We start from the raw sequence: 18212 nt of genomic DNA, 5'->3' as shown, positions 1-18212 counted from the left end.
TTGATTGTTGGGTTATGATAGCTTGATCCTGGTCAATTATTCAATTACCCAAGTTGATTAATTAAGTTTAATTACTTGTAAAATGTGAAGGCACCAACAAATCACCAGAAATACTAAGTGCAGCAAAAAATAAATTAGACATAGTGATTTGTTGACAAATAAGGAAAATCTCGCAAGGCAAAAACTCCGCCGTGTGATTGTTTAAAGTTACCACTCCCAAGAATCCACAAATCAACAAAGCAAGCAGTTACAAATATAAAGAATTTTACCAACTATCTTGGCTTATCTTGAAATACCAACCTACATTTGAACATTTGCTCCAATACCCAATTAGACTTAATCTTGTAGTAGCCTTCTTTCCCTTTTGATGCACAAACCTCCAATTTGTGACTAACCCTTTGCATGGATTCTAGTACGTGACTAACGCCAATAACTTGAACAGATGTTGTTGGTTGCAAATTTTTTCACTTCATCAACAATAAAGATCAGGAAGCCCTTGGTTACAAAATCCTATGGCGTACAAATGCAGTAGCTTCTCTCAGAAAAAATAAGTCTCTTGGTCTCTGTATCCGTGTGTGACAGCTTTTAAAATAAGCCTTATATGTGTCTAGGGTTGTGAGAAAAGAAATCCTAAACAAATACAAAAGTTTGGGCCGAATTTCAGATCTAGAAATTGTAAAATCATAATTCTCGATAAATTGAGCTGCTATCGAGCTATCTATTGAACTTTACATTAAGTCTCGATAGCAGGCATCTGTTGAGACTTAATGAACAGCTTTTCTTCACTTGTTTCTTGGACCAATCTTCATATCTTTAATACTTGACTTAAACAACATGTTTTCTGAAGTACTAAACCCATCTTAGATTTACCCAATCACAAGTAAAATGCATTTTGTCAAAAGTTAGCCAATTACAATAAAATGTGACCCCAACAATCTCCCCGTTTGGCAATCTGTGACAAAACCACAAAAAGCAATTATGAGAGAAGTCTAACATAATTGTCCCATAATTTACAAAAGTACAACCCTACAACGAACTCTTGAAAACTTTGCAAAAAGAGAGATCATGGCATGATAGACTTGCAACCTATTTTATCTAAAACGCTTAAAGATTCATCAAGACATCAAGTGTGAAACATAGACAAGTTGCATACAAGAAGAAACATGTGTATAAAGATAGAAAAGAAACAACACATGTGAGACAGAAGTGAAGAAAACATACATCATCTTTAATATATATATATATATATATCAAAGAATACAATATATGTTTTAAAAGTGGTTACAAGACTATGGTACATGTAATGAGAAAAAAATACAACAAACCCTCACTACATTCCCCAAAATACTCAAAACACTATCCCCCTATCTAGTATATCCTATGCTAGCTCTCCCCCTAACAACAAGACTATTCTCATCTACAAAACTACTTCCTTTTTTGTCACGAGTGACAAATGGTGTATCACTAAGAGGTCGCCATCTCATCATCTGACTCAAAGCTAGAAGCATCATCATCATCATCTCCACCATCCGAAGAAAAGGACTCCTAAGCATGCTCAGGTGAAGGTGAGGGTGCAAAACCACCAAGGCGAGATTGGAGGTGAGCAATGTGACCGATTTTGGTGTTCATCTTACACATCTCATTAGATAGATGGTCAAGTATTGGAGGACTAGTCTTCATTGGTCACTTGTATCAACTTTTGTTTCTATGCTCATTCATCTTGAATCATACCTCTAGACTTTCATCTTGTAAAATTCTTCTCTTTTTAGGTTGCATCCTCAAGTTTCCAACTTGGTAGGATTTTCCAATTTTTTCCTTTTCTTCTTCTTCTTTTCTTTGGCCCTAACTTTTGCCTAGACCTCTCTTTTGGGTTTTCAGCCTAGCGGGTTTTTTTTTTTTTTGGCCCTAAATTTTGTCTAGATTGCCCTTTTGGGTTTTTAGCCTAGCAGTTTTTATTTTTATTTTTTATCTTTCATCTCTTGATTAAATGAACTTTTGGAGACCTTTTGCCTTCTTTTTCTCAACTCAATGATTTTTGGTCATTTTGATGCACTCTCTAGACTTCTTTCTTCCTCAATGCACTTGCACTTTTTTGTGCTTGATGAATCTTTTCCTTTTTTGATGAACCCTCTTTTAGATGAATCTTGTATTCTTCTTGGCATGATGAATTTTAGGCTCTTCAAACTTGATGCACATTGGAATTTCATTTCTCTTTCCTTTATTGAAATGAAACCTCACTTTTTTTTTATGATCTCTTATCTTTAGCTTAATGAATCCTCTACTTGTCTTTCATGTCTTCTAGGAGAGCCTTATCAATTAGCTTCAAACCTACCAGGTTGAGTCCTCTTCAACATGAGATTTAAGTATGCATATCTTGATTTTCCCCACCCCATGTTTAGATTTTAGTGGGTTCATGCAAAAAAAAGGCTAAATGTTTGAAGGCTCAAATGGGCTAGCAATGGATAATGAACATTCTAGGTAAGAGGAAATAATTTGGCTTAACCAAAGATGGCCTCCTATCCCTAGTAATGCTTGCTTGTAAGCACAGTGACTTAAGCTCTTTTAATAAATTCATCTTAAAGGAAAAGGTATGAATACTCAAATGTTGTGAAACAAAAGATCTTTGAAAATTGGATCGAGTGCATGGATTCTTGGGATATTCTAATGGATGGATTCTTTTTGATTGCCTTTTAAGACCATTTCTTCTTATATTCTAAGTTAAGTAGAAAAAGTCTTTACATGGATCAAATGAAATTAATCATTCCTTGGTACAAGTTGATTTCTCAAGCCTTTAAACATCAAGATTTAGAAAATGTTTTGTCCAAGGGATCCTCATGTACCATTTTGAAAAGGAGACTTCTTCTTCTTTTTTAAATCTTGAAAAAAAAATTGGTTCTTTTTGAAAAATTCACTAGGAAGTTCAATGGCCCTAGTTCAAAGATTTTTGTTTTAAATGACTCAAAGACCCAATGCCCCTAGTCCAAACACTTTCTTATTTGAATTTATTTTTTTGGAAAGATTTGGGAGCCTTGATTTTTTTTTTTTTTTTATATACATGAAAAAGTACATCAAATGCTACATGGATTTTTAGAATTCAAAGAAACATAGAAACATGGAATAAAAAACAAACTTTAAGCTTAACCATGATGTTGCAAACTAAATGTGGAGTGAGGCAAAGTTGGGCCTCTTGCTTCTTCTTGGTCCATTTAGCATGCTTGAGACTTAGTATGTTTGAACCTTGATTATGATCTTTTGGTATTTGCTTGAAATGACTTGGGTTTGCACTTGGAAGGCTTGAACCTTGATTATGATCTATTGGAAGGCTTGAACCTTACACTTGGAAGGCCTGCATCTTGTGAGTTTTTGGCCTTTGATGTTGATCATGCGTATACACCTTTGATGGGCTCAAGTGGTGGCCTTAGAATGATTCAAGAAACAATTTTGGGTTTCCATACCAAGCAGAGTTCAATCATAGGCTTTTGGGCTTGAGTTCATTCATAGCATACAAGGTTCAAACAATTATGATGGGCTCAAGCGTTGGACTTAGGCTCATCATGGTTCAAACAACAGCCAAACATATGCATAATGCAGTGCAATTTACATGGACCGACCTAAGGGTAGGATCTATGGGTTGTTACAAAATGGGTAGAAGGTAGGTTAAAGGTTCCCACAAGCTAGGACGTCGCACCTCCCAAATTGTGATGCCAGAAGCCCGCGTTAGTCCGAACGGTATAGTTTGTCCCTATGAACCACCATGACATAACCATGATGATCTTTGTCGCAGTGGGTGGTAGGTTCACCGCTGGGTATGTGAGTCTCAGGAAGACCACAATCCACGGCTAATACTACCGCGCTTCAGGGCTAGCACACAAATAAAATAAATTTCATTCAAGCAAATGATGCATGACATGCAATATAATGACATATTAGACATATCATATACAAAAAAAAAAAAAAAAAAAAAAAACAATGACATGGTTGGCCACCATAACCTAATTGAAGCCTAGCCCTCAATATCCCCAGTGGAGTCGCCACTGTGAGAGACCACGCCCCCGGTCCGTTTTATAGAGTGTTGGGTCAAACCCACGTGAATAGGTGGAGTCGTGTTATTGCCTCTCAAAATGGAGGTTTGACTAGTTATATTTTCCCCTTTAGATTAAGGGTTTTACAATGGAGTCGCCACTTATATAATTATTGGAAAAATAAGAAAACCAAAATTGAAAAATTCCTCATTTTATTAATTTTCAATTGAATTTACATTGATCATAGGAAAATTACATGGCTTTGGTCCTAGATACGATCTAAGATAAAGTACATGACTTTGTTTCCTAGTTACAATCTAAAAATTGAAAATTACATGGATAAACATTTGATCTACTAACCCTTGGTCTAAGTTCGGAGGCTATTTTACAAGGTGGGAAGGTGTTAGGCACCCACCTTGCCTGGTGAAACCAGTCTTCTAGACTATAGTGGCTAGCATTCATATCATATCATCTAATATGTCAATCAATTTTCATGTTGAATTTAATGTGTGTGCATGTGATGAACCCTAATTCAATTTATTAAGCATTGCATTTGGATTGAAAAATAAATTTTAGTGAATGTGTGTGTGTGGCGATATCCTAGATTCAAGGATTTGAAAGAATTATGAAATAAACATTTTTCATATTTTTAATGTAGATTTAAGATCAAAACTAGTGTTTATGCATGAACATATGATGAACAATCAAGAACATGTGAAGAACACATAAGAACATTCAAACATATTCAAGAGAATTTAAATAATTACTATCATGCTTTAATCCTAAATTCTCATTATGGCAAAACAAAAACCAAGTTAGGGAAATGGATTATACCTTCATGCAATATCCATACGGTAGAGGAGAAGACTCTTGGTAGAGGTCCTAAGGGTGAAGGAAAGAAGAGTTAGGAGAGGAAGAGTGAGCTACACATCAATAATCTCAAATTAATTATAATTATAACCAATTGGAATCAATTGTTCATAATTACATATAGTCCGACTCAATTTGTGATAGTGCATCTCGGCCATTAAAACTTAATTTGATGATAACTTTCAATCTGATGGTCCGATTAGGGCTTATGACCAATCGATTTGATCGTTACAACATCAAGATCATTTTGGTGACATGAGATTAAGGATTTAATGACTAGAATCAAGATGCATATTTTCAAGGCAAAATTACCATTTTACCCTCCATGTGAGGTTAAATGCGATTTGCAAAATGGGGTGTCAACAAATAGATTCTATTATATGTGATGGAAATTCTATAGAAAGACCCTCCATGAGAGAAAGAAGGAAACGAGCATGAGGCTCGATGATAGTGTTATAGTGAAACCATGGAGTGAGTACAAAGGTCATCACCATATTAAGGATCCGTGGACCCTTAGCAAACTTAGTTGTGGAGAAATTTAGAATACCTCCCCACAACATGGAATTCTCACAGAAGAGTGAGGCCAACTTGTCTCTAGAGATGGAAGAGAGACGACGATGACTAGGGTAATCCAGACGATCCACCCTAGGAACATGTAGTACCTCGAAAATGAGCTCCGAGGTAACTACGATACATGTACCACAAAATACTATAGTAAACCAAGGTACAGAGGTATTGGTGGCGTGCATGTTGGATTAAAACTCCTGTATGATAACGTTGGGACACCTCGAGGGTTTCTCACATAGAGAAGCTCGTCTGGAGAGATAAATACACTGGGTAGAGGAGTGTTTGGAAGTTAGATAGAATGACCTGGCGTTTAGAATGACCTGGCGTTCTGAATGAATCGCCTGGTCAGAGAAGTTCTCAGAGAAGTCATCTCGTGTCTTCTCATCACGAAACTGAATAAAGTCAGAGGGAAAAGAAGAAGAAGAAAAAGCAGAACCACGGCGATGATGGACCCTTAGCAAACTTAGTTGTGGAGAAATTTAGAATACCTACCCACAACATGGAATTCTCACAGAAGAGTAAGGCCAACTTGTCTCTAGAGATGGAAGAGAGACGACGATGACTAGGGTAATGCGGACGATCCACCCTAGGGACATGTAGTACCTCGGAAATGAGCTCCGAGGTAACTACGATACGTGTACCACAAAATACTATAGTAAACCAAGGTACAGAGGTATTGATGGCGTGCATGTTCGATTAAAACTCCTATATAATAACGTTGGGACACCTCGAGGGTTTCTCACATAAAGAAGCCCATCCCGAGAGATAAATGCACTGGGTAGAGGAGTGTTTGGGAAGTTAGATAGAATGACCTAGCGTTCTGAATGAATCGCCCGGTCAGAGAAGTTCTCAGAGAATTCATCTCATGCCTTCTTATCACAAAACTGAATAAAGTCAGAGGGAAAAGAAGAAGAAGAAGAAAAAGAAGAACCACGACAAATCGGGTTTTTAAATGAAATAGACTTTTAAGGTGCCATGATAAGGAGACTAAATGAGAGAGAGAGAGAGAGAGAGAGAGAGAGAGAAAGAAAGAAAGAAGAAAGACCCAAAGGCACACCAGAAGATAAGGCACAGGAAAGAAAAGAAAGGAAACATGCAATGCATGATAATGCATGAGCATGTTATATGCTAAAGAAAATTGCATCATGAGTAGAAACCCAATCCAACCTAACAGCACTCACAATGTATAAATAGTCACACAATCCTAGAATGCATGAAACATAGTTATAATGAACATAGAATGCAATGCATGATCATGTGAGGTCAAATTAACATAACCCATCCCAAAAATTTCGACAAAAACACAAAAACCCCAAATTTTTCCAAAAAGTAAAACCTAAGTCACAAAAATGCATGAGGAAGGAAAAGAGAAGAGATTTAGAGCACTTACCAAGTGATTTGGACAAGGATTAGGCCGAAAACTTGATAGGAGGAGGGATTTTGGAGAGAAGAAGGTTTTTGGGTCAAGTGAGAAGTGAGAGAGATCGAGATATTTGAAAAGATGCAAAACCGGGTCGGACCTCAGAAGTATTTATAGAAAACATAGCTTGATAGACCGAGAAGGTATTGAGTTGCTATCGAGAACAAAACATTGATAGATCAAGAGGTATTAAGGAGGTGTTGACAGAAAAAATTCATGATAGATCAAGGAAGGTATCAAGAAGCTATCGAGCAGACAGAGACTTCAAAGAATTTGGCTCAATGGATCGGGCCATCTATCGAGAGGTATCGAGAAGAAACCTAGAAATCTCAATAGAAGAGGCTTGTATCAGGGAGGTGTCGAGAAGGTATCGAGGAGGTATTGAGCTATCTATCAAGAGTCTTGTTTAACTAGCTTAGGTTTATATATTTGTGTGTTTTAAATGCATGTTAGGTTGTTAGAATTTCCATTTTGAGGTCTACCCTGTTTTTGTGTTTTCAAGGTTTCGGGCCAAGAACCTATGTACGCATAATTTTGCCTACGTACGCAGCTTGATTATGCTTACGTAGGCTTGTTCTTGTGTGCACGAGCCGCTACCCAGAAATCTTTTTTTTTTTTTTCTTCTACTTTCACATGTTTGTTTGTTTAACCTCTTTTCCATACTTCAATGCTTCCAATGCCTATGTTTCACATGTTTAATTGCTTGGTTTTCTATCACATGTTAGAATTAGGGTTTTTCTAGTGTGTTCCTTGTTTGGATGACATGAACATGTATTTACATGATCACGTGTAAATGTCATAGGTGCTGAGTTGCTATAAGGTAAGTAAAAGGTAAGTCATGCATTGGAAATGTTCATGCATTTGTGATATGATCTTGTTTTAGTGATGAATGTGAATGTTTAGATGAAACACATGTTGCTTGGATCTTTTCTTATGTTTATGCTTCTACCTTGATTTGATTATACATGTTGCTACCTTGAATGTGATGTGATGCCATGCTAGCTGAATGTTAGGATGAGATGATAAGATGTAAGGGTATACTATGGTGTAATATGATGAATCATGTTTAAATGTATGACACTAGGGTCTATGTTAATGTTTTGATGCCATGTTACATGAATGCTTGGGTTGCATATGTGTGGTTTGGTTTCTTATGCTTTATGGATGGATATGTATGTGTTTTGGGATGATGATGCCATGTTGTATGCTTAGATATATGCTAGTGTGTGTGTGAGTTTAGGATATAAGTGTTGAACATGATTTTATTGAGGTTAAGACGTAAGACACAATGATGGGAGGCCAAACTTAGGGTTGGGCAGTTTTGGGTACCTAACACCTTCCTAAGAACATACCTAAACTCTGAACCCATATCTCTGGTAGTAAGATCAATGGTCCTTCCTCAAAAGGACACTATATTCATGGTTCCTAGGCCATTGCAAAACTAGGTGGCGACTCCATCCGTTGTGTCCACAGTAAGCAATTTTGTTTGTCTTTAACTTTCAAATTGAAAAATATTAAAGAAGAATCAAACTCAATCCTTGATTTTTCCTCTTGCGAATTTGTTCTTAGAAAAATTTTCGAATAGCAATTGCCCAAAACCGATGTCAAGTGACTCTTACTCAATTGTCTCCTCAAGTCCATCACCTCAACCCCAAAGAAGAATGTTGCCTTATGCGAACCCAAGTATCTCTCCTAGTTGATTTCCATCCCAAATGAATACTTTTAGTAAATTACAACAGTGAGGAAATATTCTAAGACTTCCAACATTCGCTCAATTGGCACAAACCTTTACCACCTCTCAACCACCATCTTCCCCCCAAACACCACCAATCAACCAACTAGACATATTCTTTTATATGCCAAAGCCAAATTGATATCCTTGCTTTAAAATTGAACTAGAATCTGATAAAGAATCAAATTACATATCAATTATCCAGAAATATCTTTCACCCAAATAACATGCATTCCAAAAGATCTCAAAAAATCCCACAAATTATATGAATTCATCCTAACCTAGTATGCATAAATTTCATAATCCTTACCAACATGTCCATACTAAATGACCCCTCATAAATCTCCCATACCATGTGCACCATTAAACAAGTCCCCACAATTAGCCAATGGAGTGGACAACCCCTCAAAATGAAAAGATTTCCCCAACCCCATGATCCATAATATTTCAGTAATTATGATTATATGGATGCATGGACTAATTCATTCCACAACCAAAGTGATCGATTTCAACATTTGTGGTTTCTCAAATAGTGGACTATTTTTGGCCAAATCGCAGAAATTTTACCAAAACATTTAAAAGTGGCCTAAAAAAAATGGAGAACTTCAAAAACCATCTGTCACTTATCCTTCTACCCTTCATGTTTCCATCTATTGGCCAAGCACTAATTACCCAGGATCTTACATTGAGAATATATGATTATTGAGGAATCCCCATTTAAAATTACTACAAGAAAGTTAAATATCAAATGGTGGAGGTGAACCAATTCAATTTTGCCAATCTCATAAATGAAATTTAAGTCTCTATGCCCTTTTTAATGTACAATTTGAGTTTCTAGTTGAAAAAGCCTAGTCCCAATCCCAAATAATTCAAAATTTCCTCCAAAGCAGAATATTAGCAGTTGATGGATGTTGTGTCCAAAGTAAGTGAAGAACATGATTCAATCTCAAGTGACACTAATTCTGGAAAAAAAAAAATCCAATCTTCAAGACTCACATGATCTATATGAGATAAACCCATATGTAATTTGATCAAATTTTCATCATATGTAATTTGACCAAATTTCCATCTTTGCATCCCACATGCAAACTAGTCCATGTGGTTTTCTCCTATGATGTGAATGAGAAATTTCACTTTCACAATTGCAAGACTAGTCTTCAAATACAATTCTTTGAGAACTACACCATTTGTCACAATTTTTGTCATAACTTACTGAAGTAATCAATTGTGAGTAGTGGACAATCATTTCACATGAACCCACTACTTACAGTTGATCACATCATACTTGTAGCAAAAGTTGTGACACAAATTTGTCCCCAAAATTTACCTTTAAAATATCAAAGACATGTCTCCAACTGTCCAAGAGAAGCCTCCAAGCTTCCAACAAAAGTATACAGATAGCAACACTCCAATTGTTCAAGAGAAGCCTTCATGTGTCCAAAAGAAGTCCAAATGTCCAAGGGGTGTCATTTTCATGATAGCAACCCTCTAGGTGCTCAAGAAACTCCAAGTGTCTAAGACAACTCTCCAAGTGTGCAAAAGATGTCATTTTCATGAAAGTAACAATCAAAGTGTCCAAGGGATGTCATTGTCATGATTGCAACCCTCTAGGTGTTCAAGAAAAATCCAAGTGTCGAAGACAACTATCCAAGTGTGCAAAAGATGTCATTTTCTTCAAATGCACACTCCAAGTGTCCAATCACTCTAGAAACTCTATTTGCATGAAAGTAATATGTGGCAACAAGATCACATGCAAGAAGTCTAAGTGTCCAATGGACACTCCAAAAGTGTCCAAGCACTCTAAAAATACCATTTGCATGTAAGTAATACGTGGGTACAACATGAAATGCATATGCTTCCAAGATCAAATGCCAATATTACGTATTGACTTGATGCTTGAGTATTCCATTGTTCTACAAGATGAAATGCACTTATTGTTCCTGAACTTACCACCTCCATCCTAAAGCAGATGGCGAGACTATCATTTATTGTTGTTGCCTTCTTTTTCATCATTGCTTTGGCCTTTGTCGTTGAATTGTCTCTGTGAGTCTCTCTCCGCTTCTCTCTCAAAACAATATTATCACTTGAAAATGTACAAATAAGAAAAAATATTTTTTCTTTAAATCTTAGCATTTTCAACATGTTGACCAAAAGGTACAAACTTTTTCACCTATTTTTTCGCACTAAACCTTTTTATTTGTGCTGTGGTGGAATCCAAATGACGTAAATATGTGAGACTATGATTTCTTTAGTGTAAAAATCAGTCCCTGTAATATACTAGGTATTTCTAAATTCTAAATTGAAATATCTATAGGTACAAATACATATTGTTTCACACCACACCTTCTTTTTTTCTTTTTTTTTTCTTTTTGGTGTTGTGATGGGATTCAAGTGAGGTGAGTATGTGTGAGTGCAAATTTTTGGTCCCGTATTGTCCACAAATTTCTTCACCTTTTGTATTAGTGATATACTTATATATATATATATATATATATATATATATATATATGTGTGTGTGTGTGTGTGTGTGTGTGTGTGTGTGTGTGTGTGTGTATTGGGCCAAGTGCCCAATCCGAGGGCATGAAATAGTCTGAGGAAAGGAGCACATTATCAGGGGAGTCCATGTTAGTAAGAGAAGAGGCTAGTTTTGAACATAAGGATCCCTGACGGTGGTCCGAGGATGAATGCCCCCTCCGCTGAGCAAAGCCGAGGTCCGAAGAGGTGGTCTGCCGTCCAGGGCAACGTCCCATGAGATTCTATTGATACGGATAAACATCATAGAAATGCAGGAGAGAGGGAAGTCCTAAAATATCTAAAGAGAAAGCTGCTACCACCGCATTGAATGCTCTGTAGCTAACTCTCTGGCCGCATTAATGAGGAAGTGATACTTGAGCAGCAGTTTTCAGCCTTACAGCTACTCCTAAAGACTTTAGGAAGGTGCTGATGGGATAAGGATGAACACCAACAGTCTGATCTGCACGTGGAGGGTAGAGATAGAGGGGAAAGATAGTATAAAATGGAGAAAGGACCGAAAGGATAGGGGATCAAGAAATTAAGAGACAAACACTGTTGTAATCTAGAGTTGAACTTGTAATCAAACTTGAGAAGGAAAATATATAAGAACTGATCTCCTCGGACTGTGCCGAGGACGATTTTCTTTAAGTTTAAACCAGTCTATCTTCATTTTCTTGTCATCTGGGTCCACTTTACTTGTTGTCTAACTCATTAAAGCCCAGTTTTCCAACCCACTCTCTACAATTTCATTGTATTGGGTTTTTTGAGCATAAACACATCCATCCCTTGGGCTAAGGACCTAAATTACGTCCTTACAAAAGTCACCCAAGATTTATTTCTTCACTGACATTTTATTCAAAAAAAAAATTATTTCTTAATTTTAGTTTTAGTATTTGTATCTTTACCATGAAATAATGTAAGTGTAAAGTTGTGATTTTTAATGATATTGTGTTGGCTTTAATTCCATGATAAATTTGATTGTATTTTCTTCAATCATTTTTCTTGTATGTATGTGGGTTTAATTGTAAGAGATGAGTGTGAGAGATTGGTGAATAATCAATCTTCAAAAGTTGAACAAGTGAATTTTGTGACTGTCTCGTGAGAAGCAATCCGCGAAATGAGCCGCGTGTAGAGTGTTGGAAAATCTGGTTTTGCATCTCATGCAAAACACACAACGGAAGCAAAAATCACCGATCTACTTCATTCATGAGAGATAATATGTAACCTTGAATTCTAGAACAAAGAATAGAAAGCGTACCTTGATGCAGTGAAATTCAAAACCAAGACTTGAGAATACCTTTAATCTTCATCTCAATTTGCCATGGTGCCCAAGAAATGTGGTTTCTTAATCAGTCTTTATGTACATTGATTCTTAAAGAAAAATCCTTCTTCTTCTCCTTGTAGAGAAAAACTGTTTTCTTTCTTTTCATCATATGTACATTCTAACTACGTTGACAGTTACTTTATTTAATAACTCTTATTAAATAAAATCTGATTATCTAATTGGGTTAGCCTTTTGGGCCTACCCAATTGGGCTTTAATTTGTGGCTTGAGATGGGACCAAAAGGAACATATTAGACTCTAGCTCCAATGGGCCTTGGGCTTTTCTGTCAATTCTTGACAAGTCCAAAGTTACCATTAATTATATTTAATATCACTATATATATATAATTGCACTCTAGGCCTTATTAATAAATTATATCCCAAGACTTTAATGATATCATTTGACCCCTCCATGAAATATTCATAGTGAACAAAGTCATAATAAACTGTCACTTTGTAAACAACTATTTTATCCTTGAGTGCCCGGTTTAATCTTTTAGTTATTCACATTTATTGAAGTCCAATTTTAATAAATATAACCTTTAGTAACTCCTTACTAAAGTGAGCGCCCTGAATAACCAGTTCCCATTAAACTTATCTCAAGGGGATATTTCATGTCTACAAAAGAGATTATGGATTCCATCTTGAGAATATGTGTTTTCTCAACACTACGTGTGGTTACCCAACATACTGAGATTTTGACCGTGAATATTAGATCTCACTCCTGATATATCAAAGTAACCTACATTTGATAATCGGGTTCACTACTCTCTCAAGATTGAGAGTCTATGAAATTAGAAATCGTAAGATTAATTATTTGGGGGACAGTTGTTGATTGAATAACAATATGTCTTAACTCTTAAGACACATCAACACATCAACTAGAAGTCTCCACTTCCATGATCAAGACAAATCATCTTAGTTGATGTGTTATAGTCTTCGCAGATGAAACGCTCAATTTAATCACCGTCTACGAACTACATTTTGAGTTTACAAAGAACTTTTGACTTACATCTTCTGTGACTAAATTACATAAATCACATACAATGCATCTCATGGACTATGATAATGTCTTATTAGTTCATTTATAAATAGTCTCATATAATTAAACAATTTAATTATTTATGACATGGCAATAAATTGAATTTTAGGGCATAAAACCCAACATAGAGCACATGACTGGAGGATAAAGAGTCGTGGCAGACTGGATTTTTAGCGATTGTCTCGCGAGTAAGGCCAACCCGCGAAAGTTTCTGTTTGGCAAAATGTTATGTTTTGCTTTACCAAGTCTTTACCCACACTATATATACCCTCATTACCCACAAATTTTAAGGAGTACTTTTCAGAGAGAAAACTCTAGAAATTACACTTAAGAGTTAGAGTTTGTTATACTCACAATCATCTACACATTTCCTTGTGGTTTTCCTAAACTCTTACCTCTCCATCTCTATATCTTTGAAAGGTTGCTAGCCCAAACACTTAACACATCTGTTAGGACATATGTGGTTCACTTGTCAAGAACATATGTTGTTCTTTTATGTAATTGGCTAATCCTTTGACAAAACGTACTTTCCTTGTATTTGGGTAGATCTAGGATGTTTTGATACTTCAAGAAATAAGGTTTTAAGATCAAGTGTTAAAACTATGCAAGTCTGTCCAAGAAACAAGTTGAAGAAGTGCCTGTCATTAAAGCTCGATAGCTGGCTCGACAACTAGCATCTATCGAGCTTAAGAAGCTGTTCCAGCCCCGAGGCTCAACAGTTGCTCGACAGCACCTCGACACCTCTAGCTGTCGAGGTTTAAGAAAAACAGAATTTCAGATTTGTTTTGATTCCAATCTATGGATATGTCTTTGGGCCTTCTTTTCTCATAACCCTAGACATATATAAGGATTATTTTAAGGGCCGTATTTGGATACATAGCTGAGACACAAATTGCACAAGCATTGAGCAAAGTCTGTTCAAGCAATTTGTAACCGGAGACAAAGTTTGCCCTAGTTCATCTCTTTGTGAAGAAGCTGCTGTGTTTTGCACCGTAGGGTTTTGTAACCAAGCATCTTCTTGTTTTTCATTGTGAGGATGAACTGAAGAACTTTGCAGCCAACATCTTTCTCAAGTTGGTGATTGAAGTCGCTTACTGGGATCCGCGCAATTGGTTAGTCACGTACTGGGAGCCGTGCATTGAAAATGAGAGATTGTTACTACAGAACAAGTCCAATTAGGTATTGGAGTAAAGGTTCAACTGTAGATTGGTATAAGATACTGGGATTCCTTTACTTGTAACCGCTTGTTATGATAATAGTAGATTCTCGGGAGTGGTGACCTTAAAATCAGCCGGTGGAATTTTTGCCTTGGAAGTTTTCCCCATTCATAAACAAATCACCGTGTCAATTTTGTTTTCCACTGCACTTTAGTTTATTGGTGATTTGTTTGTGCTACCACGCGTTTGCATGATTAAATTGGTTAATTAATTAAACTTAGCTAATTAATTAATTAATCCATCACAAAGGGTCAATACGTTTTTGGCCTATCAACATCCATACTGAGTGTAAAGTGAGATTTTGGTATTGTTGGGAAGTATTGGAAGGTGTTATTCATTGGCGGATGCAATCGGGCTGAATTGCAGGATTCGGAAAGTTGGAGAAGATAAGGCTTCGAGAAGTCAATTGGTAGCAGGAGCTTAGAGAGCTCAAGTACATGGGGTAGACTAGGCTTGGAGGGTCATTTGTTATTCGTGTACTCCAACCTAATTCTCTAGTGGACCGATTTCGACTTGGAGGGTCCCGGAGAGGTTTTTCACCGAGTTCTTCAGTTTCCTCTTCGATAACACGTCTTGGTGTTATCTTGTGTTTGCATTCTCTCCCTTATCCTTTAAGCTTTTTATTTATTGTTAATGATGGATGAATATGGTTTAGGGCAGTGTTATCGATTCATTACACTCATTTACTCTTGTTCCACACATAGTCTAAGTTAGAGTAAAAACAATCTAGCCGTAATTTTTATTTGGGGGTCTAAACAAATTCTTGTGTTTTAGCACAAATTCAAGCTTTCAGCTCGTGTTTTAGCACAAATCCGAGCTTTCAGTAAATTCTTAACCGACTACGTTGCACTCTTTGAATATCTATAGGCTGGTGGCCGGGGAGGGATAACTCTATATAGAAGGTATAAGATCATTTTCGCAACCTACTAATTCTTCTGCTTCTTATCCCAACTTGGAACCTGAAAATTAAATGTTCTAAAATATGTGGGATTTCAATTATTTTCCCTCCTAGAGTGTCTTTAAGTCCTGCAAACTATCGGTGCTCTACAAATCCAAATAAGATAACATGCACGTACAGAAGCGGACCCAACTGCCGAAAATATTGGCAAATAAACTATGAGAATAATTGGAAAAAGTTATCGTTTGGCTATGTTGTTAGACTAATTAGATCTAGCTATGTTATGTGTGGCATCCCACTGCACAAATAAACAAAATCACAGTATTAAAAAAAATTAATGGTTTTCTTTAAGATAAACTAATCCTCCAAAATAAAATTTTACTCAATAATATGCAATCTTTGTCATTCAACACAATAAAACCATGCATATAAATAGATGCTTTTAAAAAATAAACCTAATCTTCGAATTGAAAGAGAAACATATCCCTATATCTAATGCAAATAGATATTGTTTATTAAAAAAAAAATCTAACTCAATAATTTATCACATCTATTTCAATAATTTATCACATCTATTTGAGTAACAGGTACCATAAGCAAACTTCTACTCCAAAATGATAACCAGCCAAAGATATATATTATTTTCCAGGTCAGAATATATTTGAATTTCAATAATTTTTCAATCTGGCAAATCAAATGGGCAGGATTATTACTGCCGCATTAAAGTGGGGGAAAAAAAGCATGGCTAGTGATTGTGTGAAACAAACTACTTGATCTTTGATTTAAAAAAACAAAACAAAAACCTTGCATGGTCTTTGACTAGTTTGGCTATTGAGACATCGTGATGTATGCCAATATTGTACTTAGATCACCATCTTGACTACCCACAACTTGATTGAGGTCAATTTGGTTATACATTCTAATGGTGTTGGTTTTGCGATTTCGAATCTCTAACTTGATCACAACCTTCACAGAATGCAAGTTGATCAAACGGCTAAATATTTTTCATTTGAACATTTTTGTGTGGCTTTGGGATTCATTCGATTTTTTTTCTTGGTATCGTTTTTTTTTTTCTTTTTTTTTTTTTTACCTCCAATTGTACTCCCTCTGTAAGTTCTTCATTGAAAGAAAACTCCGATGTGAAAAGTCTTGTTAGTGCTAGATGTCATCTTCTTATTTGTTACCATTTGATTTTGATATTTTTTTTAATTGAAAATCCGTATAATGCTGTGAGAATCTCTAATGTTTTTTGTTCTCCATAAGATTATTAGTATCTAATGTTAGTTTTTATAATTTTTATATTTATATTCCTGGGAGTAGCAAAATTGGTATCTTTCTATTAAGAAGAATATAATATATCTTTATATGATTTGTTAAATTTATACATAATATAGTGCTAAGCAAAACTAGTAAACGTATATTATATGCATTCAAGTTATGCCTAGTGTAATTTTTTTTAATGAAAATAATTAGTGTAATCTTAAAAAATATTACACCACTTATTTTTTTATTATATGATGCAAATTTCAACAAATCCAAAATTGGATTATATCTTATTCTTATACCATCCTCCATCCACACTTGCCAAATTTTAAAATGATCAGAGATTAATCAATAACCATCTCATCATTATTTAAAATTTAAGTTTTTGTTTTATAAAATTATATAAAAGATAAATTTATAGATCGAATAGTAAATAATATCTAATTGACATGAAATTTTATGACAGTTTATGTAAATAAAAAATAAGAATAATAATAAACAAATAAATAAAATTTAGGAAACCATGAAGTTACTATTGAATGTGACTTGAATTACCATCAGATGTGAAAAATTTTTAGTCAATTGTGAGCTAGTTATTGCCTACCCAAAGTGTTAAAAAATACTCAACAAAAAAGTAATTACCTGATGAAGAAAAACACAATTAAATATGATTGAGACACCTACTTATGTGATACAGATTACCAATGGACGTGACAGAGTTACTATCATGTGTGGTATATCATATGTGGTATATTGTTACAATTGAAAGTGAGAAAAACTAAAATTAAAAACAAAGTAGGAAATATGACCTAAGGTTAGGGTCATTAATTGTAATGTAACTCTCAATGTGATGTTGTTACTTATTACTATCCAATGTGTCACTATATAAGGATTATAAACACCACCGTGCACTCTTGGTGCGGTGGTCACTCTACAAGTCAGTGTAGTTGATACCGTACCTGTACTAACCGTACCGGCCGCTATGTACCGTACTGGTACGTATATCGATATCGAAACAATAACGTTTCGTACCAGTTTAAATACCAGTCATACCGGCCCTACCAGCCAATTTCGGGCAATACCGGCCAGTACAGAAAAAAAAACTTTTTTTTTAGTTTTTTAATTTTTAAATTTTTGTAAGTTGGTAACTTATTTACATTAACTTATTAGTATTATTTGTTTGCTTAGTATTCAATGAAAAATTAAGCTTTCTATTTTTTATATTGTGTTTTTTTTTTCTTCTAATTGATGCTAAAATCTAAAACTATGAATAATTTGTTCTGAATTGAGGTAATGTTTTATGGTAAACTTTAATATTTATTATAATACACACACACACACACA

Source organism: Castanea sativa, chromosome 6 (assembly GCF_040712315.1).
Source record: "Castanea sativa cultivar Marrone di Chiusa Pesio chromosome 6, ASM4071231v1".
Lineage (NCBI taxonomy): Eukaryota > Viridiplantae > Streptophyta > Magnoliopsida > Fagales > Fagaceae > Castanea > Castanea sativa.
This window is presented reverse-complemented; position numbering follows the sequence as displayed.